This window comes from Nerophis ophidion, linkage group LG04 (genome assembly GCF_033978795.1).
Source record: "Nerophis ophidion isolate RoL-2023_Sa linkage group LG04, RoL_Noph_v1.0, whole genome shotgun sequence".
NCBI lineage: Eukaryota > Metazoa > Chordata > Actinopteri > Syngnathiformes > Syngnathidae > Nerophis > Nerophis ophidion.
The window spans coordinates 6,290,118-6,316,176 of record NC_084614.1 but is presented as its reverse complement, the minus strand read 5'-3'; the positions used below and the strand labels follow the sequence as shown (position 1 = coordinate 6,316,176).

General features: G+C 47.6%; 1 protein-coding gene across 1 annotated transcript in view; it reads left to right on the top strand.

Annotated features, from left to right (window-relative positions):
• Nucleotides 1–25,538: 25,538 nt before the first annotated feature.
• The window catches only part of LOC133550798 (dynamin-3-like), a 60,989-nt gene continuing 60,468 nt past the window's right edge, over nt 25,539–26,059 (top strand). The window contains exons 1-2 of the mRNA XM_061896842.1: nt 25,539–25,720; nt 25,943–26,059. The exon at nt 25,943–26,059 is cut by the window's right edge and continues 174 nt beyond it. The gene's annotated coding sequence lies outside the window, so the exon portion shown is untranslated. The remainder of the gene's footprint in view (nt 25,721–25,942) is intronic.

Here is a 26,059-nt window from a genome sequence, read left to right as displayed (position 1 = left end):
CACATGTCCTTTGTAGCAAACATGGTGCACATGTCCTTGGTAGCAAACATGGTGCACACGTCCTTGTTAGCAAACATGATGCACATGTCCTTGGTAGCAAACATGGTGCACATGTCCTTGGTAGCAAACATGGCGCACATGTCCTTGGTAGCAAACATGATGCACATGTCCTTGGTAGCAAACATGGTGCACATGTCCTTGGTAACAAACATGGCGCACATGTCCTTGGTAGCAAACATGATGCACATGTCCTTGGTAGCCAACATGGTGCACATGTCCTTGGTAGCAAACATGGTGCACATGTCCTTACATGGCGCACATGTCCTTGGTAGCCAACATGGTGCACATTTCCTTGGTAGCCAACATGGTGCACATGTCCTTGGCAGCAAACATGATGCACATGTCCTTGGTAGCAAACATGGTGCACATGTCCTTGGTAGCAAACATGGTGCACATGTCCTTACATGGTGCACATTTCCTTGGTAGCCAACATGGTGCACATGTCCTTGGTAGCAAACATGGTGCACATGTCCTTGGTAGCAAACACGGTGCACATGTCCTTGTTAGCAAACATGGCGCACATGTCCTTGGTAGTAAACATGGTGCACATGTCCTTGGTAGCAAACATGGCGCACATGTCCTTGTTAGCAAACATGATGCACATGTCCTTACATGGTGCACATGTCCTTGGTAGCAAACATGGCGCACATGTCCTTGGTAACAAACATGGCGCACATGTCCTTGTTAGCAAACATGGCGCACATGTCCTTTGTAGCAAACATGGTGCACACGTCCTTGTTAGCAAACATGATGCACATGTCCTTGTTAGCAAACATGGTGCACACGTCCTTGTTAGCAAACATGATGCACATGTCCTTGGTAGCAAACATGGTGCACATGTCCTTGGTAGCAAACATGGTGCACATGTCCTTGGTAGCAAACATGGTGCACATGTCCTTGGTAGCAAACATGGTGCACGTGTCCTTGGTAGCAAACACGGTGCACATGTCCTTGGTAGCAAACATGGTGCACATGTCCTTTGCAGCAAACAGGGTGCACATGTCCTTGGTAGCAAACATGGTGCACATGTCCTTGGTAGCAAACATGGTGCACATTTCCTTTGTAGCAAACATGGTGCACATGTCCTTGGTAACAAACATGGTGCACATGTCCTTGGTAGCAAACATGGTGCACATGTCCTTGGTAACAAACATGGTGCACATGTCCTTGGTAGCAAACATGGTGCACATGTCCTTGGTAGCAAACATGGTGCACATTTCCTTTGTAGCAAACATGGTGCACATGTCCTTGGTAACAAACATGGTGCACATGTCCTTGTTAGCAAACATGATGCACATGTCCTTGTTAGCAAACATGGTGCACATGTCCTTGGTAGCAAACATGGTGCACATGTCCTTGGTAGCAAACATGGTGCACATGTCCTTGGTAGCAAACATGGTGCACATGTCCTTGGTAGCAAACATGGTGCACACGTCCTTGTTAGCAAACATGATGCACATGTCCTTGGTAGCAAACATGGTGCACATGTCCTTGGTAGCAAACATGATGCACATGTCCTTGGTAGCAAACATGATGCACATGTCCTTGGTAACAAACATGGCGCACATGTCCTTGGTAACAAACATGGTGCACATTTCCTTGGTAGCCAACATGGTGCACATGTCCTTGGTAGCAAACATGATGCACATGTCCTTGGTAGCAAACATGGTGCACATGTCCTTGGTAACAAACATGGTGCACATGTCCTTGGTAGCCAACATGGTGCACATGTCCTTGGTAGCAAACATGGTGCACATGTCCTTGGTAGCAAACATGGTGCACATGTCCTTGGTAGCAAACATGGCGCACATGTCCTTGTTAGCAAACATGATGCACATGTCCTTACATGGTGCACATGTCCTTGGTAGCAAACATGGCGCACATGTCCTTGGTAACAAACATGGCGCACATGTCCTTGTTAGCAAACATGGTGCACATGTCCTTGGTAGCAAACATGGTGCACATGTCCTTGGTAGCAAACATGGCGCACATGTCCTTACATGGTGCACATGTCCTTGGTAGCAAACATGGCGCACATGTCCTTGGTAACAAACATGGCGCACATGTCCTTGTTAGCAAACATGGTGCACATGTCCTTGGTAGCAAACATGGTGCACATGTCCTTGTTAGCAAACATGATGCACATGTCCTTGGTAGCAAACATGGTGCACATGTCCTTGTTAGCAAACATGATGCACATGTCCTTGGTAGCAAACATGGTGCACATGTCCTTGGTAGCAAACATGATGCACATGTCCTTGGTAGCAAACATGGTGCACATGTCCTTGGTAGCAAACATGGTGCACATGTCCTTGGTAACAAACATGGTGCACATGTCCTTGGTAGCAAACATGATGCACATGTCCTTGGTAGCAAACATCGTGCACATGTCCTTGGTAGCAAACATGGTGCACATGTCCTTGGTAACAAACATGGTGCACATGTCCTTGGTAACAAACATGGTGCACATTTCCTTGGTAGCCAACATGGTGCACATGTCCTTGGTAGCAAACATGATGCACATGTCCTTGGTAGCAAACATGGTGCACATGTCCTTGGTAACAAACATGGCGCACATGTCCTTGGTAACAAACATGGCGCACATGTCCTTGGTAGCAAACATGATGCACATGTCCTTGGTAGCAAACATGGTACACATGTCCTTGGTAACAAACATGGCGCACATGTCCTTGGTAGCAAACATGATGCACATGTCCTTGGTAGCCAACATGGTGCACATGTCCTTACATGGCGCACATGTCCTTGGTAGCAAACATGGTGCACATGTCCTTGGTAGCAAACATGGTGCACATGTCCTTGGTAGCAAACATGATGCACATGTCCTTGGTAGCCAACATGGTGCACATGTCCTTGGTAGCAAACATGGTGCACATGTCCTTGGTAGCAAACATGGTGCACATGTCCTTGGTAGCAAACATGGTACACATGTCCTTGGTAGCAAACATGGTACACATGTCCTTGGTAACAAACATGGTGCACATGTCCTTGGTAGCAAACATGGTGCACATGTCCTTGGTAGCAAACATGGTGCACATGTCCTTGGTAGCAAACATGGTACACATGTCCTTGGTAACAAACATGGTGCACATGTCCTTGGTAGCAAACATGGTGCACGTGTCCTTGGTAGCAAACATGGTGCACGTGTCCTTGGTAGCAAACATGGTGCACATGTCCTTGGTAGCAAACATGGTACACATGTCCTTGGTAACAAACATGGTGCACATGTCCTTGGTAGCAAACATGGTGCACGTGTCCTTGGTAGCAAACATGGTGCACGTGTCCTTGGTAGCAAACATGGTGCACATGTCCTTGGTAGCAAACATGGTGCACATGTCCTTGGTAGCAAACATGGTGCACATGTCCTTGGTAGCAAACATGGTACACATGTCCTTGGTAGCAAACATGGTACACATGTCCTTGGTAACAAACATGGTGCACATGTCCTTGGTAGCAAACATGGTGCACATGTCCTTGGTAGCAAACATGGTGCACATGTCCTTGGTAGCAAACATGGTGCACATGTCCTTGGTAGCAAACATGGTACACATGTCCTTGGTAACAAACATGGTGCACATGTCCTTGGTAGCAAACATAGTGCACGTGTCCTTGGTAGCAAACATGGTGCACGTGTCCTTGGTAGCAAACATGGTGCACATGTCCTTGGTAGCAAACATGGTACACATGTCCTTGGTAACAAACATGGTACACATGTCCTTGGTAGCAAACATGGTGCACATGTCCTTGGTAGCAAACATGGTGCACATGTCCTTGGTAGCAAACATGGTACACATGTCCTTGGTAGCAAACATGGTGCACATGTCCTTGGTAGCAAACATGGTGCACATGTCCTTGGTAGCAAACATGATGCACATGTCCTTGGTAGCAAATGTGTCCTTGGTAACAAACATGGTGCACATGTCCTTGGTAGCAAACATGGTACACATGTCCTTGGTAGCAAACATGGTGCACATGTCCTTGGTAGCAAACATGGTGCACATGTCCTTGGTAGCAAACATGATGCACATGTCCTTGGTAGCAAATGTGTCCTTGGTAACAAACATGGTGCACATGTCCTTGGTAGCAAACATGGTGCACATGTCCTTGGTAGCAAACATGATGCACATGTCCTTGGTAGCAAATGTGTCCTTGGTAACAAACATGGTGCACATGTCCTTGGTAGCAAACATGGTGCACATGTCCTTGGTAGCAAATGTGTCCTTGGTAGCAAACATGGTGCACATGTCCTTGGTAGCAAACATGGTGCACATGTCCTTGGTAGCAAACATGGCGCACATGTCCTTGGTAGCAAACATGATGCACATGTCCTTGGTAGCAAACATGGTGCACATGTCCTTGGTAACAAACATGGCGCACATGTCCTTGGTAGCAAACATGATGCACATGTCCTTGGTAGCCAACATGGTGCACATGTCCTTGGTAGCAAACATGGTGCACATTTCCTTGGTAGCCAACATGGTGCACATGTCCTTGGCAGCAAACATGATGCACATGTCCTTGGTAGCAAACATGGTGCACATGTCCTTGGTAGCAAACATGGTGCACATGTCCTTACATGGCGCACATGTCCTTGGTAGCCAACATGGTGCACATTTCCTTGGTAGCCAACATGGTGCACATGTCCTTGGCAGCAAACATGATGCACATGTCCTTGGTAGCAAACATGGTGCACATGTCCTTGGTAGCAAACATGGTGCACATGTCCTTACATGGTGCACATTTCCTTGGTAGCCAACATGGTGCACATGTCCTTGGTAGCAAACATGGTGCACATGTCCTTGGTAGCAAACACGGTGCACATGTCCTTGTTAGCAAACATGGCGCACATGTCCTTGGTAGTAAACATGGTGCACATGTCCTTGGTAGCAAACATGGCGCACATGTCCTTGTTAGCAAACATGATGCACATGTCCTTACATGGTGCACATGTCCTTGGTAGCAAACATGGCGCACATGTCCTTGGTAACAAACATGGCGCACATGTCCTTGTTAGCAAACATGGCGCACATGTCCTTTGTAGCAAACATGGTGCACACGTCCTTGTTAGCAAACATGATGCACATGTCCTTGGTAGCAAACATGGTGCACATGTCCTTGGTAGCAAACATGGTGCACATGTCCTTGGTAGCAAACATGGTGCACATGTCCTTGGTAGCAAACATGGTGCACGTGTCCTTGGTAGCAAACACGGTGCACATGTCCTTGGTAGCAAACATGGTGCACATGTCCTTTGCAGCAAACAGGGTGCACATGTCCTTGGTAGCAAACATGGTGCACATGTCCTTGGTAGCAAACATGGTGCACATTTCCTTTGTAGCAAACATGGTGCACATGTCCTTGGTAACAAACATGGTGCACATGTCCTTGTTAGCAAACATGGTGCACATGTCCTTGGTAGCAAACATGGTGCACATTTCCTTTGTAGCAAACATGGTGCACATGTCCTTGGTAACAAACATGGTGCACATGTCCTTGTTAGCAAACATGATGCACATGTCCTTGTTAGCAAACATGGTGCACATGTCCTTGGTAGCAAACATGGTGCACATGTCCTTGGTAGCAAACATGGTGCACATTTCCTTTGTAGCAAACATGGTGCACATGTCCTTGGTAACAAACATGGTGCACATGTCCTTGTTAGCAAACATGATGCACATGTCCTTGTTAGCAAACATGGTGCACATGTCCTTGGTAGCAAACATGGTGCACATGTCCTTGGTAGCAAACATGGTGCACATGTCCTTGGTAGCAAACATGGTGCACATGTCCTTGGTAGCAAACATGGTGCACACGTCCTTGTTAGCAAACATGATGCACATGTCCTTGGTAGCAAACATGGTGCACATGTCCTTGGTAGCAAACATGATGCACATGTCCTTGGTAGCAAACATGATGCACATGTCCTTGGTAGCAAACATGATGCACATGTCCTTGGTAGCAAACATGGTGCACATGTCCTTGGTAACAAACATGGTGCACATGTCCTTGGTAGCCAACATGGTGCACATGTCCTTGGTAGCAAACATGGTGCACATGTCCTTGGTAGCAAACATGGTGCACATGTCCTTGGTAGCAAACATGGCGCACATGTCCTTGTTAGCAAACATGATGCACATGTCCTTACATGGTGCACATGTCCTTGGTAGCAAACATGGCGCACATGTCCTTGGTAACAAACATGGCGCACATGTCCTTGTTAGCAAACATGGTGCACATGTCCTTGGTAGCAAACATGGTGCACATGTCCTTGGTAGCAAACATGGCGCACATGTCCTTACACGGTGCACATGTCCTTGGTAACAAACATGGCGCACATGTCCTTGTTAGCAAACATGGCGCACATGTCCTTGGTAACAAACATGGCGCACATGTCCTTGGTAACAAACATGGCGCACATGTCCTTGGTAGCAAACATGGTGCACATGTCCTTGGTAGCAAACATGGCGCACATGTCCTTTGTAGCAAACATGGTGCACACGTCCTTGTTAGCAAACATGATGCACATGTCCTTGGTAGCAAACATGGTGCACATGTCCTTGGTAGCAAACATGATGCACACGTCCTTGGTAGCAAACATGATGCACACGTCCTTGTTAGCAAACATGGTGCACATGTCCTTGGTAGCAAACATGGTGCACATGTCCTTGGTAGCAAACATGGTGCACATGTCCTTGGTAACAAACATGGTGCACATGTCCTTGGTAGCAAACATGGTGCACATGTCCTTGGTAGCAAACATGGTGCACATTTCCTTTGTAGCAAACATGGTGCACATGTCCTTGGTAACAAACATGGTGCACATGTCCTTGTTAGCAAACATGATGCACATGTCCTTGTTAGCAAACATGGTGCACATGTCCTTGGTAGCAAACATGGTGCACATGTCCTTGGTAGCAAACATGGTGCACATGTCCTTGGTAGCAAACATGGTGCACATGTCCTTGGTAGCAAACATGGTGCACACGTCCTTGTTAGCAAACATGATGCACATGTCCTTGGTAGCAAACATGGTGCACATGTCCTTGGTAGCAAACATGATGCACATGTCCTTGGTAGCAAACATGATGCACATGTCCTTGGTAACAAACATGGCGCACATGTCCTTGGTAACAAACATGGTGCACATTTCCTTGGTAGCCAACATGGTGCACATGTCCTTGGTAGCAAACATGGTGCACATGTCCTTGGTAGCCAACATGGTGCACATGTCCTTGGTAGCAAACATGGTGCACATGTCCTTGGTAGCAAACATGGTGCACATGTCCTTGGTAGCCAACATGGTGCACATTTCCTTGGTAGCCAACATGGTGCACATGTCCTTGGCAGCAAACATGATGCACATGTCCTTGGTAGCAAACATGGTGCACATGTCCTTGGTAGCAAACATGGTGCACATGTCCTTACATGGTGCACATTTCCTTGGTAGCCAACATGGTGCACATGTCCTTGGTAGCAAACATGGTGCACATGTCCTTGGTAGCAAACACGGTGCACATGTCCTTGTTAGCAAACATGGCGCACATGTCCTTGGTAGTAAACATGGTGCACATGTCCTTGGTAGCAAACATGGCGCACATGTCCTTGTTAGCAAACATGATGCACATGTCCTTACATGGTGCACATGTCCTTGGTAGCAAACATGGCGCACATGTCCTTGGTAACAAACATGGCGCACATGTCCTTGTTAGCAAACATGGCGCACATGTCCTTTGTAGCAAACATGGTGCACACGTCCTTGTTAGCAAACATGATGCACATGTCCTTGTTAGCAAACATGGTGCACACGTCCTTGTTAGCAAACATGATGCACATGTCCTTGGTAGCAAACATGGTGCACATGTCCTTGGTAGCAAACATGGTGCACATGTCCTTGGTAGCAAACATGGTGCACATGTCCTTGGTAGCAAACATGGTGCACGTGTCCTTGGTAGCAAACACGGTGCACATGTCCTTGGTAGCAAACATGGTGCACATGTCCTTTGCAGCAAACAGGGTGCACATGTCCTTGGTAGCAAACATGGTGCACATGTCCTTGGTAGCAAACATGGTGCACATTTCCTTTGTAGCAAACATGGTGCACATGTCCTTGGTAACAAACATGGTGCACATGTCCTTGGTAGCAAACATGGTGCACATGTCCTTGGTAACAAACATGGTGCACATGTCCTTGGTAGCAAACATGGTGCACATGTCCTTGGTAGCAAACATGGTGCACATTTCCTTTGTAGCAAACATGGTGCACATGTCCTTGGTAGCAAACATGGTGCACATTTCCTTTGTAGCAAACATGGTGCACATGTCCTTGGTAACAAACATGGTGCACATGTCCTTGTTAGCAAACATGATGCACATGTCCTTGTTAGCAAACATGGTGCACATGTCCTTGGTAGCAAACATGGTGCACATGTCCTTGGTAGCAAACATGGTGCACATGTCCTTGGTAGCAAACATGGTGCACATGTCCTTGGTAGCAAACATGGTGCACACGTCCTTGTTAGCAAACATGATGCACATGTCCTTGGTAGCAAACATGGTGCACATGTCCTTGGTAGCAAACATGATGCACATGTCCTTGGTAACAAACATGGCGCACATGTCCTTGGTAACAAACATGGTGCACATTTCCTTGGTAGCCAACATGGTGCACATGTCCTTGGTAGCAAACATGATGCACATGTCCTTGGTAGCAAACATGGTGCACATGTCCTTGGTAGCAAACACGGTGCACATGTCCTTGGTAGCAAACATGGTGCACATGTCCTTGGTAACAAACATGGTGCACATGTCCTTGGTAGCCAACATGGTGCACATGTCCTTGGTAGCAAACATGGTGCACATGTCCTTGGTAGCAAACATGGTGCACATGTCCTTGGTAGCAAACATGGCGCACATGTCCTTGTTAGCAAACATGATGCACATGTCCTTACATGGTGCACATGTCCTTGGTAGCAAACATGGCGCACATGTCCTTGGTAACAAACATGGCGCACATGTCCTTGTTAGCAAACATGGTGCACATGTCCTTGGTAGCAAACATGGTGCACATGTCCTTGGTAGCAAACATGGCGCACATGTCCTTACATGGTGCACATGTCCTTGGTAGCAAACATGGCGCACATGTCCTTGGTAACAAACATGGCGCACATGTCCTTGTTAGCAAACATGGTGCACATGTCCTTGGTAGCAAACATGGTGCACATGTCCTTGGTAGCAAACATGGTGCACACGTCCTTGTTAGCAAACATGATGCACATGTCCTTGGTAGCAAACATGGTGCACATGTCCTTGGTAGCAAACATGATGCACATGTCCTTGGTAGCAAACATGGTGCACATGTCCTTGGTAGCAAACATGGTGCACATGTCCTTGTTAGCAAACATGGTGCACATGTCCTTGGTAGCAAACATGATGCACATGTCCTTGGTAGCAAACATCGTGCACATGTCCTTGGTAGCAAACATGGTGCACATGTCCTTGGTAACAAACATGGTGCACATGTCCTTGGTAACAAACATGGTGCACATTTCCTTGGTAGCCAACATGGTGCACATGTCCTTGGTAGCAAACATGATGCACATGTCCTTGGTAGCAAACATGGTGCACATGTCCTTGGTAACAAACATGGCGCACATGTCCTTGGTAACAAACATGGCGCACATGTCCTTGGTAGCAAACATGATGCACATGTCCTTGGTAGCAAACATGGTACACATGTCCTTGGTAACAAACATGGCGCACATGTCCTTGGTAGCAAACATGATGCACGTGTCCTTGGTAGCAAACATGGTGCACATGTCCTTGGTAGCCAACATGGTGCACATGTCCTTACATGGCGCACATGTCCTTGGTAGCAAACATGGTGCACATGTCCTTACATGGCGCACATGTCCTTGGTAGCAAACATGGTGCACATGTCCTTGGTAGCAAACATGGTGCACATGTCCTTGGTAGCAAACATGATGCACATGTCCTTGGTAGCCAACATGGTGCACATGTCCTTGGTAGCAAACATGGTGCACATGTCCTTGGTAGCAAACATGGTGCACATGTCCTTGGTAGCAAACATGGTACACATGTCCTTGGTAGCAAACATGGTACACATGTCCTTGGTAACAAACATGGTGCACATGTCCTTGGTAGCAAACATGGTGCACATGTCCTTGGTAGCAAACATGGTGCACATGTCCTTGGTAGCAAACATGGTACACATGTCCTTGGTAACAAACATGGTGCACATGTCCTTGGTAGCAAACATGGTGCACGTGTCCTTGGTAGCAAACATGGTGCACGTGTCCTTGGTAGCAAACATGGTGCACATGTCCTTGGTAGCAAACATGGTACACATGTCCTTGGTAACAAACATGGTGCACATGTCCTTGGTAGCAAACATGGTGCACGTGTCCTTGGTAGCAAACATGGTGCACGTGTCCTTGGTAGCAAACATGGTGCACATGTCCTTGGTAGCAAACATGGTGCACATGTCCTTGGTAGCAAACATGGTGCACATGTCCTTGGTAGCAAACATGGTACACATGTCCTTGGTAGCAAACATGGTACACATGTCCTTGGTAACAAACATGGTGCACATGTCCTTGGTAGCAAACATGGTGCACATGTCCTTGGTAGCAAACATGGTGCACATGTCCTTGGTAGCAAACATGGTGCACATGTCCTTGGTAGCAAACATGGTACACATGTCCTTGGTAACAAACATGGTGCACATGTCCTTGGTAGCAAACATGGTGCACGTGTCCTTGGTAGCAAACATGGTGCACGTGTCCTTGGTAGCAAACATGGTGCACATGTCCTTGGTAGCAAACATGGTACACATGTCCTTGGTAACAAACATGGTACACATGTCCTTGGTAGCAAACATGGTGCACATGTCCTTGGTAGCAAACATGGTGCACATGTCCTTGGTAGCAAACATGGTACACATGTCCTTGGTAGCAAACATGGTGCACATGTCCTTGGTAGCAAACATGGTGCACATGTCCTTGGTAGCAAACATGATGCACATGTCCTTGGTAGCAAATGTGTCCTTGGTAACAAACATGGTGCACATGTCCTTGGTAGCAAACATGGTACACATGTCCTTGGTAGCAAACATGGTGCACATGTCCTTGGTAGCAAACATGGTGCACATGTCCTTGGTAGCAAACATGGTGCACATGTCCTTGGTAGCAAACATGATGCACATGTCCTTGGTAGCAAATGTGTCCTTGGTAACAAACATGGTACACATGTCCTTGGTAACAAACATGGTGCACATGTCCTTGGTAGCAAACATGGTGCACATGTCCTTGGTAGCAAACATGATGCACATGTCCTTGGTAGCAAATGTGTCCTTGGTAACAAACATGGTGCACATGTCCTTGGTAGCAAACATGGTGCACATGTCCTTGGTAGCAAATGTGTCCTTGGTAGCAAACATGGTGCACATGTCCTTGGTAGCAAACATGGTGCACATGTCCTTGGTAGCAAACATGGCGCACATGTCCTTGGTAGCAAACATGATGCACATGTCCTTGGTAGCAAACATGGTGCACATGTCCTTGGTAACAAACATGGCGCACATGTCCTTGGTAGCAAACATGATGCACATGTCCTTGGTAGCCAACATGGTGCACATGTCCTTGGTAGCAAACATGGTGCACATTTCCTTGGTAGCCAACATGGTGCACATGTCCTTGGCAGCAAACATGATGCACATGTCCTTGGTAGCAAACATGGTGCACATGTCCTTGGTAGCAAACATGGTGCACATGTCCTTACATGGCGCACATGTCCTTGGTAGCCAACATGGTGCACATTTCCTTGGTAGCCAACATGGTGCACATGTCCTTGGCAGCAAACATGATGCACATGTCCTTGGTAGCAAACATGGTGCACATGTCCTTGGTAGCAAACATGGTGCACATGTCCTTACATGGTGCACATTTCCTTGGTAGCCAACATGGTGCACATGTCCTTGGTAGCAAACATGGTGCACATGTCCTTGGTAGCAAACACGGTGCACATGTCCTTGTTAGCAAACATGGCGCACATGTCCTTGGTAGTAAACATGGTGCACATGTCCTTGGTAGCAAACATGGCGCACATGTCCTTGTTAGCAAACATGATGCACATGTCCTTACATGGTGCACATGTCCTTGGTAGCAAACATGGCGCACATGTCCTTGGTAACAAACATGGCGCACATGTCCTTTGTAGCAAACATGGTGCACACGTCCTTGTTAGCAAACATGATGCACATGTCCTTGTTAGCAAACATGGTGCACATGTCCTTGGTAGCAAACATGGTGCACACGTCCTTGTTAGCAAACATGATGCACATGTCCTTGGTAGCAAACATGGTGCACATGTCCTTGGTAGCAAACATGGTGCACATGTCCTTGGTAGCAAACATGGTGCACATGTCCTTGGTAGCAAACATGGTGCACGTGTCCTTGGTAGCAAACACGGTGCACATGTCCTTGGTAGCAAACATGGTGCACATGTCCTTTGCAGCAAACAGGGTGCACATGTCCTTGGTAGCAAACATGGTGCACATGTCCTTGGTAGCAAACATGGTGCACATTTCCTTTGTAGCAAACATGGTGCACATGTCCTTGGTAACAAACATGGTGCACATGTCCTTGGTAGCAAACATGGTGCACATGTCCTTGGTAACAAACATGGTGCACATGTCCTTGGTAGCAAACATGGTGCACATGTCCTTGGTAGCAAACATGGTGCACATTTCCTTTGTAGCAAACATGGTGCACATGTCCTTGGTAACAAACATGGTGCACATGTCCTTGTTAGCAAACATGATGCACATGTCCTTGTTAGCAAACATGGTGCACATGTCCTTGGTAGCAAACATGGTGCACATGTCCTTGGTAGCAAACATGGTGCACATGTCCTTGGTAGCAAACATGGTGCACATGTCCTTGGTAGCAAACATGGTGCACACGTCCTTGTTAGCAAACATGATGCACATGTCCTTGGTAGCAAACATGGTGCACATGTCCTTGGTAGCAAACATGATGCACATGTCCTTGGTAGCAAACATGATGCACATGTCCTTGGTAACAAACATGGCGCACATGTCCTTGGTAACAAACATGGTGCACATTTCCTTGGTAGCCAACATGGTGCACATGTCCTTGGTAGCAAACATGATGCACATGTCCTTGGTAGCAAACATGGTGCACATGTCCTTGGTAACAAACATGGTGCACATGTCCTTGGTAGCCAACATGGTGCACATGTCCTTGGTAGCAAACATGGTGCACATGTCCTTGGTAGCAAACATGGTGCACATGTCCTTGGTAGCAAACATGGCGCACATGTCCTTGTTAGCAAACATGATGCACATGTCCTTACATGGTGCACATGTCCTTGGTAGCAAACATGGCGCACATGTCCTTGGTAACAAACATGGCGCACATGTCCTTGTTAGCAAACATGGTGCACATGTCCTTGGTAGCAAACATGGTGCACATGTCCTTGGTAGCAAACATGGCGCACATGTCCTTACATGGTGCACATGTCCTTGGTAGCAAACATGGCGCACATGTCCTTGGTAACAAACATGGCGCACATGTCCTTGTTAGCAAACATGGTGCACATGTCCTTGGTAGCAAACATGATGCACATGTCCTTGGTAGCAAACATGGCGCACATGTCCTTTGTAGCAAACATGGTGCACACGTCCTTGTTAGCAAACATGATGCACATGTCCTTGGTAGCAAACATGGTGCACATGTCCTTGGTAGCAAACATGATGCACATGTCCTTGGTAGCAAACATGGTGCACATGTCCTTGGTAGCAAACATGGTGCACATGTCCTTGTTAGCAAACATGGTGCACATGTCCTTGGTAGCAAACATGATGCACATGTCCTTGGTAGCAAACATCGTGCACATGTCCTTGGTAGCAAACATGGTGCACATGTCCTTGGTAACAAACATGGTGCACATGTCCTTGGTAACAAACATGGTGCACATTTCCTTGGTAGCCAACATGGTGCACATGTCCTTGGTAGCAAACATGATGCACATGTCCTTGGTAGCAAACATGGTGCACATGTCCTTGGTAACAAACATGGCGCACATGTCCTTGGTAACAAACATGGCGCACATGTCCTTGGTAGCAAACATGATGCACATGTCCTTGGTAGCAAACATGGTACACATGTCCTTGGTAACAAACATGGCGCACATGTCCTTGGTAGCAAACATGATGCACATGTCCTTGGTAGCCAACATGGTGCACATGTCCTTGGTAGCAAACATGGTGCACATGTCCTTACATGGCGCACATGTCCTTGGTAGCAAACATGGTGCACATGTCCTTGGTAGCAAACATGGTGCACATGTCCTTGGTAGCAAACATGATGCACATGTCCTTGGTTGCCAACATGGTGCACATGTCCTTGGTAGCAAACATGGTGCACATGTCCTTGGTAGCAAACATGGTGCACATGTCCTTGGTAGCAAACATGGTACACATGTCCTTGGTAGCAAACATGGTACACATGTCCTTGGTAACAAACATGGTGCACATGTCCTTGGTAGCAAACATGGTGCACATGTCCTTGGTAGCAAACATGGTGCACATGTCCTTGGTAGCAAACATGGTACACATGTCCTTGGTAACAAACATGGTGCACGTGTCCTTGGTAGCAAACATGGTGCACGTGTCCTTGGTAGCAAACATGGTGCACGTGTCCTTGGTAGCAAACATGGTGCACATGTCCTTGGTAGCAAACATGGTACACATGTCCTTGGTAACAAACATGGTGCACATGTCCTTGGTAGCAAACATGGTGCACGTGTCCTTGGTAGCAAACATGGTGCACGTGTCCTTGGTAGCAAACATGGTGCACGTGTCCTTGGTAGCAAACATGGTGCACATGTCCTTGGTAGCAAACATGGTGCACATGTCCTTGGTAGCAAACATGGTACACATGTCCTTGGTAGCAAACATGGTACACATGTCCTTGGTAACAAACATGGTGCACATGTCCTTGGTAGCAAACATGGTGCACATGTCCTTGGTAGCAAACATGGTGCACATGTCCTTGGTAGCAAACATGGTGCACATGTCCTTGGTAGCAAACATGGTACACATGTCCTTGGTAACAAACATGGTGCACATGTCCTTGGTAGCAAACATGGTGCACGTGTCCTTGGTAGCAAACATGGTGCACGTGTCCTTGGTAGCAAACATGGTGCACGTGTCCTTGGTAGCAAACATGGTACACATGTCCTTGGTAACAAACATGGTACACATGTCCTTGGTAGCAAACATGGTGCACATGTCCTTGGTAGCAAACATGGTGCACATGTCCTTGGTAGCAAACATGGTACACATGTCCTTGGTAGCAAACATGGTGCACATGTCCTTGGTAGCAAACATGGTGCACATGTCCTTGGTAGCAAACATGATGCACATGTCCTTGGTAGCAAATGTGTCCTTGGTAACAAACATGGTGCACATGTCCTTGGTAGCAAACATGGTGCACATGTCCTTGGTAGCAAATGTGTCCTTGGTAGCAAACATGGTGCACATGTCCTTGGTAGCAAACATGGTGCACATGTCCTTGGTAGCAAACATGGCGCACATGTCCTTGGTAGCAAACATGATGCACATGTCCTTGGTAGCAAACATGGTGCACATGTCCTTGGTAACAAACATGGCGCACATGTCCTTGGTAGCAAACATGATGCACATGTCCTTGGTAGCCAACATGGTGCACATGTCCTTGGTAGCAAACATGGTGCACATTTCCTTGGTAGCCAACATGGTGCACATGTCCTTGGCAGCAAACATGATGCACATGTCCTTGGTAGCAAACATGGTGCACATGTCCTTGGTAGCAAACATGGTGCACATGTCCTTACATGGCGCACATGTCCTTGGTAGCCAACATGGTGCACATTTCCTTGGTAGCCAACATGGTGCACATGTCCTTGGCAGCAAACATGATGCACATGTCCTTGGTAGCAAACATGGTGCACATGTCCTTGGTAGCAAACATGGCGCACATGTCCTTGGTAGCCAACATGGTGCACATTTCCTTGGTAGCCAACATGGTGCACATGTCCTTGGTAGCAAACATGGTGCACATGTCCTTGGTAGCAAACATGGTGCACATGTCCTTACATGGTGCACATTTCCTTGGTAGCCAACATGGTGCACATGTCCTTGGTAGCAAACATGGTGCACATGTCCTTGGTAGCAAACACGGTGCACATGTCCTTGTTAGCAAACATGGCGCACATGTCCTTGGTAGTAAACATGGTGCACATGTCCTTGGTAGCAAACATGGCGCACATGTCCTTGTTAGCAAACATGATGCACATGTCCTTACATGGTGCACATGTCCTTGGTAGCAAACATGGCGCACATGTCCTTGTTAGCAAACATGGCGCACATGTCCTTTGTAGCAAACATGGTGCACACGTCCTTGTTAGCAAACATGATGCACATGTCCTTGTTAGCAAACATGGTGCACATGTCCTTGGTAGCAAACATGGTGCACACGTCCTTGTTAGCAAACATGATGCACATGTCCTTGGTAGCAAACATGGTGCACATGTCCTTGGTAGCAAACATGGTGCACATGTCCTTGGTAGCAAACATGGTGCACATGTCCTTGGTAGCAAACATGGTGCACGTGTCCTTGGTAGCAAACACGGTGCACATGTCCTTGGTAGCAAACATGGTGCACATGTCCTTTGCAGCAAACAGGGTGCACATGTCCTTGGTAGCAAACATGGTGCACATGTCCTTGGTAGCAAACATGGTGCACATTTCCTTTGTAGCAAACATGGTGCACATGTCCTTGGTAACAAACATGGTGCACATGTCCTTGGTAGCAAACATGGTGCACATGTCCTTGGTAACAAACATGGTGCACATGTCCTTGGTAGCAAACATGGTGCACATGTCCTTGGTAGCAAACATGGTGCACATTTCCTTTGTAGCAAACATGGTGCACATGTCCTTGGTAACAAACATGGTGCACATGTCCTTGTTAGCAAACATGATGCACATGTCCTTGTTAGCAAACATGGTGCACATGTCCTTGGTAGCAAACATGGTGCACATGTCCTTGGTAGCAAACATGGTGCACATGTCCTTGGTAGCAAACATGGTGCACATGTCCTTGGTAGCAAACATGGTGCACACGTCCTTGTTAGCAAACATGATGCACATGTCCTTGGTAGCAAACATGGTGCACATGTCCTTGGTAGCAAACATGATGCACATGTCCTTGGTAGCAAACATGATGCACATGTCCTTGGTAACAAACATGGCGCACATGTCCTTGGTAGCCAACATGGTGCACATTTCCTTGGTAGCCAACATGGTGCACATGTCCTTGGTAGCAAACATGATGCACATGTCCTTGGTAGCAAACATGGTGCACATGTCCTTGGTAGCCAACATGGTGCACATTTCCTTGGTAGCCAACATGGTGCACATGTCCTTGGTAGCAAACATGATGCACATGTCCTTGGTAGCAAACATGGTGCACATGTCCTTGGTAACAAACATGGTGCACATGTCCTTGGTAGCCAACATGGTGCACATGTCCTTGGTAGCAAACATGGTGCACATGTCCTTGGTAGCAAACATGGTGCACATGTCCTTGGTAGCAAACATGGCGCACATGTCCTTGTTAGCAAACATGATGCACATGTCCTTACATGGTGCACATGTCCTTGGTAGAAAACATGGCGCACATGTCCTTGGTAACAAACATGGCGCACATGTCCTTGTTAGCAAACATGGTTCACATGTCCTTGGTAGCAAACATGGTGCACATGTCCTTGGTAGCAAACATGGCGCACATGTCCTTACATGGTGCACATGTCCTTGGTAGCAAACATGGCGCACATGTCCTTGGTAACAAACATGGCGCACATGTCCTTGTTAGCAAACATGGTGCACATGTCCTTGGTAGCAAACATGGTGCACATGTCCTTGGTAGCAAACATGGCGCACATGTCCTTTGTAGCAAACATGGTGCACACGTCCTTGTTAGCAAACATGATGCACATGTCCTTGTTAGCAAACATGGTGCACATGTCCTTGGTAGCAAACATGGTGCACACGTCCTTGTTAGCAAACATGATGCACATGTCCTTGGTAGCAAACATGGTGCACATGTCCTTGGTAGCAAACATGATGCACATGTCCTTGGTAGCAAACATGGTGCACATGTCCTTGGTAGCAAACATGGTGCACATGTCCTTGTTAGCAAACATGGTGCACATGTCCTTGGTAGCAAACATGATGCACATGTCCTTGGTAGCAAACATCGTGCACATGTCCTTGGTAGCAAACATGGTGCACATGTCCTTGGTAACAAACATGGTGCACATGTCCTTGGTAACAAACATGGTGCACATTTCCTTGGTAGCCAACATGGTGCACATGTCCTTGGTAGCAAACATGATGCACATGTCCTTGGTAGCAAACATGGTGCACATGTCCTTGGTAACAAACATGGCGCACATGTCCTTGGTAACAAACATGGCGCACATGTCCTTGGTAGCAAACATGATGCACATGTCCTTGGTAGCAAACATGGTGCACATGTCCTTACATGGCGCACATGTCCTTGGTAGCAAACATGGTGCACATGTCCTTGGTAGCAAACATGGTGCACATGTCCTTGGTAGCAAACATGATGCACATGTCCTTGGTAGCCAACATGGTGCACATGTCCTTGGTAGCAAACATGGTGCACATGTCCTTGGTAGCAAACATGGTGCACATGTCCTTGGTAGCAAACATGGTACACATGTCCTTGGTAGCAAACATGGTACACATGTCCTTGGTAACAAACATGGTGCACATGTCCTTGGTAGCAAACATGGTGCACATGTCCTTGGTAGCAAACATGGTGCACATGTCCTTGGTAGCAAACATGGTACACATGTCCTTGGTAACAAACATGGTGCACATGTCCTTGGTAGCAAACATGGTGCACGTGTCCTTGGTAGCAAACATGGTGCACGTGTCCTTGGTAGCAAACATGGTGCACATGTCCTTGGTAGCAAACATGGTACACATGTCCTTGGTAACAAACATGGTGCACATGTCCTTGGTAGCAAACATGGTGCACGTGTCCTTGGTAGCAAACATGGTGCACGTGTCCTTGGTAGCAAACATGGTGCACATGTCCTTGGTAGCAAACATGGTGCACATGTCCTTGGTAGCAAACATGGTGCACATGTCCTTGGTAGCAAACATGGTACACATGTCCTTGGTAGCAAACATGGTACACATGTCCTTGGTAACAAACATGGTGCACATGTCCTTGGTAGCAAACATGGTGCACATGTCCTTGGTAGCAAACATGGTGCACATGTCCTTGGTAGCAAACATGGTGCACATGTCCTTGGTAGCAAACATGGTACACATGTCCTTGGTAACAAACATGGTGCACATGTCCTTGGTAGCAAACATGGTGCACGTGTCCTTGGTAGCAAACATGGTGCACGTGTCCTTGGTAGCAAACATGGTGCACATGTCCTTGGTAGCAAACATGGTACACATGTCCTTGGTAACAAACATGGTACACATGTCCTTGGTAGCAAACATGGTGCACATGTCCTTGGTAGCAAACATGGTGCACATGTCCTTGGTAGCAAACATGGTACACATGTCCTTGGTAGCAAACATGGTGCACATGTCCTTGGTAGCAAACATGGTGCACATGTCCTTGGTAGCAAACATGATGCACATGTCCTTGGTAGCAAATGTGTCCTTGGTAACAAACATGGTGCACATGTCCTTGGTAGCAAACATGGTACACATGTCCTTGGTAGCAAACATGGTGCACATGTCCTTGGTAGCAAACATGGTGCACATGTCCTTGGTAGCAAACATGATGCACATGTCCTTGGTAGCAAATGTGTCCTTGGTAACAAACATGGTACACATGTCCTTGGTAACAAACATGGTGCACATGTCCTTGGTAGCAAACATGGTGCACATGTCCTTGGTAGCAAACATGATGCACATGTCCTTGGTAGCAAATGTGTCCTTGGTAACAAACATGGTGCACATGTCCTTGGTAGCAAACATGGTGCACATGTCCTTGGTAGCAAATGTGTCCTTGGTAGCAAACATGGTGCACATGTCCTTGGTAGCAAACATGGTGCACATGTCCTTGGTAGCAAACATGGCGCACATGTCCTTGGTAGCAAACATGATGCACATGTCCTTGGTAGCAAACATGGTGCACATGTCCTTGGTAACAAACATGGCGCACATGTCCTTGGTAGCAAACATGATGCACATGTCCTTGGTAGCAAACATGATGCACATGTCCTTGGTAGCCAACATGGTGCACATGTCCTTGGTAGCAAACATGGTGCACATTTCCTTGGTAGCCAACATGGTGCACATGTCCTTGGCAGCAAACATGATGCACATGTCCTTGGTAGCAAACATGGTGCACATGTCCTTGGTAGCAAACATGGTGCACATGTCCTTACATGGCGCACATGTCCTTGGTAGCCAACATGGTGCACATTTCCTTGGTAGCCAACATGGTGCACATGTCCTTGGCAGCAAACATGATGCACATGTCCTTGGTAGCAAACATGGTGCACATGTCCTTGGTAGCAAACATGGTGCACATGTCCTTACATGGTGCACATTTCCTTGGTAGCCAACATGGTGCACATGTCCTTGGTAGCAAACATGGTGCACATGTCCTTGGTAGCAAACACGGTGCACATGTCCTTGTTAGCAAACATGGCGCACATGTCCTTGGTAGTAAACATGGTGCACATGTCCTTGGTAGCAAACATGATGCACATGTCCTTGGTAGCAAACATGGCGCACATGTCCTTGTTAGCAAACATGATGCACATGTCCTTACATGGTGCACATGTCCTTGGTAGCAAACATGGCGCACATGTCCTTGGTAACAAACATGGCGCACATGTCCTTGGTAGTAAACATGGTGCACATGTCCTTGGTAGCAAACATGGCGCACATGTCCTTGTTAGCAAACATGATGCACATGTCCTTACATGGTGCACATGTCCTTGGTAGCAAACATGGTGCACATGTCCTTGGTAGCAAACATGGTGCACATGTCCTTGTTAGCAAACATGGCGCACATGTCCTTTGTAGCAAACATGGCGCACACGTCCTTGTTAGCAAACATGATGCACATGTCCTTGTTAGCAAACATGGTGCACATGTCCTTGGTAGCAAACATGGTGCACACGTCCTTGTTAGCAAACATGATGCACATGTCCTTGGTAGCAAACATGGTGCACATGTCCTTGGTAGCAAACATGGTGCACATGTCCTTGGTAGCAAACATGGTGCACATGTCCTTGGTAGCAAACATGGTGCACGTGTCCTTGGTAGCAAACACGGTGCACATGTCCTTGGTAGCAAACATGGTGCACATGTCCTTTGCAGCAAACAGGGTGCACATGTCCTTGGTAGCAAACATGGTGCACATGTCCTTGGTAGCAAACATGGTGCACATTTCCTTTGTAGCAAACATGGTGCACATGTCCTTGGTAACAAACATGGTGCACATGTCCTTGGTAGCAAACATGGTGCACATGTCCTTGGTAACAAACATGGTGCACATGTCCTTGGTAGCAAACATGGTGCACATGTCCTTGGTAGCAAACATGGTGCACATTTCCTTTGTAGCAAACATGGTGCACATGTCCTTGGTAACAAACATGGTGCACATGTCCTTGTTAGCAAACATGATGCACATGTCCTTGTTAGCAAACATGGTGCACATGTCCTTGGTAGCAAACATGGTGCACATGTCCTTGGTAGCAAACATGGTGCACATGTCCTTGGTAGCAAACATGGTGCACATGTCCTTGGTAGCAAACATGGTGCACACGTCCTTGTTAGCAAACATGATGCACATGTCCTTGGTAGCAAACATGGTGCACATGTCCTTGGTAGCAAACATGATGCACATGTCCTTGGTAGCAAACATGATGCACATGTCCTTGGTAACAAACATGGCGCACATGTCCTTGGTAACAAACATGGTGCACATTTCCTTGGTAGCCAACATGGTGCACATGTCCTTGGTAGCAAACATGATGCACATGTCCTTGGTAGCAAACATGGTGCACATGTCCTTGGTAACAAACATGGTGCACATGTCCTTGGTAGCCAACATGGTGCACATGTCCTTGGTAGCAAACATGGTGCACATGTCCTTGGTAGCAAACATGGTGCACATGTCCTTGGTAGCAAACATGGCGCACATGTCCTTGTTAGCAAACATGATGCACATGTCCTTACATGGTGCACATGTCCTTGGTAGCAAACATGGCGCACATGTCCTTGGTAACAAACATGGCGCACATGTCCTTGTTAGCAAACATGGTGCACATGTCCTTGGTAGCAAACATGGTGCACATGTCCTTGGTAGCAAACATGGCGCACATGTCCTTACATGGTGCACATGTCCTTGGTAGCAAACATGGCGCACATGTCCTTGGTAACAAACATGGCGCACATGTCCTTGTTAGCAAACATGGTGCACATGTCCTTTGTAGCAAACACGGTGCACATGTCCTTGGTAGCAAACATGGCGCACATGTCCTTGGTAGCAAACATGGTGCACATGTCCTTGGTAGCAAACATGGTGCACATGTCCTTGGTAGCAAACATGATGCACATGTCCTTGGTAGCAAACATGGTGCACATGTCCTTGGTAGCAAACATGGTGCACATGTCCTTGTTAGCAAACATGGTGCACATGTCCTTGGTAGCAAACATGATGCACATGTCCTTGGTAGCAAACATCGTGCACATGTCCTTGGTAGCAAACATGGTGCACATGTCCTTGGTAACAAACATGGTGCACATGTCCTTGGTAACAAACATGGTGCACATTTCCTTGGTAGCCAACATGGTGCACATGTCCTTGGTAGCAAACATGATGCACATGTCCTTGGTAGCAAACATGGTGCACATGTCCTTGGTAACAAACATGGCGCACATGTCCTTGGTAACAAACATGGCGCACATGTCCTTGGTAGCAAACATGATGCACATGTCCTTGGTAGCAAACATGGTACACATGTCCTTGGTAACAAACATGGCGCACATGTCCTTGGTAGCAAACATGATGCACATGTCCTTGGTAGCCAACATGGTGCACATGTCCTTGGTAGCAAACATGGTGCACATGTCCTTACATGGCGCACATGTCCTTGGTAGCAAACATGGTGCACATGTCCTTGGTAGCAAACATGGTGCACATGTCCTTGGTAGCAAACATGATGCACATGTCCTTGGTAGCCAACATGGTGCACATGTCCTTGGTAGCAAACATGGTGCACATGTCCTTGGTAGCAAACATGGTGCACATGTCCTTGGTAGCAAACATGGTACACATGTCCTTGGTAGCAAACATGGTACACATGTCCTTGGTAACAAACATGGTGCACATGTCCTTGGTAGCAAACATGGCGCACATGTCCTTGGTAGCAAACATGGTGCACATGTCCTTGGTAGCAAACATGGTACACATGTCCTTGGTAACAAACATGGTGCACATGTCCTTGGTAGCAAACATGGTGCACGTGTCCTTGGTAGCAAACATGGTGCACGTGTCCTTGGTAGCAAACATGGTGCACATGTCCTTGGTAGCAAACATGGTACACATGTCCTTGGTAACAAACATGGTGCACATGTCCTTGGTAGCAAACATGGTGCACGTGTCCTTGGTAGCAAACATGGTGCACGTGTCCTTGGTAGCAAACATGGTGCACATGTCCTTGGTAGCAAACATGGTGCACATGTCCTTGGTAGCAAACATGGTGCACATGTCCTTGGTAGCAAACATGGTACACATGTCCTTGGTAGCAAACATGGTACACATGTCCTTGGTAACAAACATGGTGCACATGTCCTTGGTAGCAAACATGGTGCACATGTCCTTGGTAGCAAACATGGTGCACATGTCCTTGGTAGCAAACATGGTGCACATGTCCTTGGTAGCAAACATGGTACACATGTCCTTGGTAACAAACATGGTGCACATGTCCTTGGTAGCAAACATGGTGCACGTGTCCTTGGTAGCAAACATGGTGCACGTGTCCTTGGTAGCAAACATGGTGCACATGTCCTTGGTAGCAAACATGGTACACATGTCCTTGGTAACAAACATGGTACACATGTCCTTGGTAGCAAACATGGTGCACATGTCCTTGGTAGCAAACATGGTGCACATGTCCTTGGTAGCAAACATGGTACACATGTCCTTGGTAGCAAACATGGTGCACATGTCCTTGGTAGCAAACATGGTGCACATGTCCTTGGTAGCAAACATGATGCACATGTCCTTGGTAGCAAATGTGTCCTTGGTAACAAACATGGTGCACATGTCCTTGGTAGCAAACATGGTACACATGTCCTTGGTAGCAAACATGGTGCACATGTCCTTGGTAGCAAACATGGTGCACATGTCCTTGGTAGCAAACATGATGCACATGTCCTTGGTAGCAAATGTGTCCTTGGTAACAAACATGGTACACATGTCCTTGGTAACAAACATGGTGCACATGTCCTTGGTAGCAAACATGGTGCACATGTCCTTGGTAGCAAACATGGTGCACATTTCCTTTGTAGCAAACATGGTGCACATGTCCTTGGTAGCAAACATGGCGCACATGTCCTTTGTAGCAAACATGGTGCACATGTCCTTGGTAGCAAACATGGTGCACACGTCCTTGTTAGCAAACATGATGCACATGTCCTTGGTAGCAAACATGGTGCACATGTCCTTGGTAACAAACATGGCGCACATGTCCTTGGTAGCAAACATGATGCACATGTCCTTGGTAGCAAACATGGCGCACATTTACTTGGTAGCAAACATGGTGCACATGTCCTTGGTAGAAAACATGGTGCACATGTCCTATTTAGCAAACACGGTGCACATGTCCTTGGTAGCAAACATGGTGCACATGTCCTTGGTAGCAAACATGGTGCACATGTCCTTGGTAGCAAACGTGTCCTTGGTAGCAAACATGGTGCACATGTCCTTGGTAGCAAACACGGCGCCTGTTATGTTGGCTGTCCTCGCCTCTTACGTCACTTTGGTGACTGCCAGGACTCTGTACTGCCCCCTAGGGCTGGCCGGTGCACCGTACCAGTTTAAATGGATGCCCAGCAGGCCGTTGCACCAACTCGGCATCGAACTACGTGACAATGGCGCACGGCATCACGGACGTCTGAAGTGTCTCGGCGATGTGCAGCCGTGCCGCATGACTCACTGGCCTGTGGTGCCTGTGTAAACAAGGGGTGGGGGGGAGGGGGAGCGAGGGAGAGAGAGAGCAAGAGAGAGAGAGAGTGTGGGGAGAGGGAGAGAGAGAGATTTCCACCTACATCAACGAAAGAGAGAGAGAGAGAAAGAAATAATGAATGCGTCTATGCGCAGTGTCTGTGCGCAGTAAGACAGGCGAGCACCGCGTCCTGGTGGTGGTGTAGCTGGTGTAGCTGGTGGTGTTGTTGCCGCCATAGCAGCCGCAGACGTCATCGCCTCCGATCCTTTCAGCACCGGACAGCGACCGGAGCCCCGCGCAGCCGCACGTACGGCGGGTGAGGACCACACTGATGTGGGATGTGATGTGTGAGGACCACACCGATGTGGGATGTGATGTGTGAGGACCACACTGATGTGGGATGTGATGTGTGAGGACCACACCGATGTGGGATGTGATGTGTGAGGCCTGTCATGTGTGGACCACAGAGTAGAGGGTGGTAAGCAAGCAACTGCGCAATTGTCTGCTCATATCTCCTCTCTCTCTCTCTCTCTTCCAGTGCGGCCCCTTCTCGGGCGAGGGCGATGCGCGTCTAGATGACATCACCACAGCCACTGGACTGATTTAGCGGCGCCACACCCCCTCCTCCTCCTCTTCCTCCTCCTCCTCCTCTCCC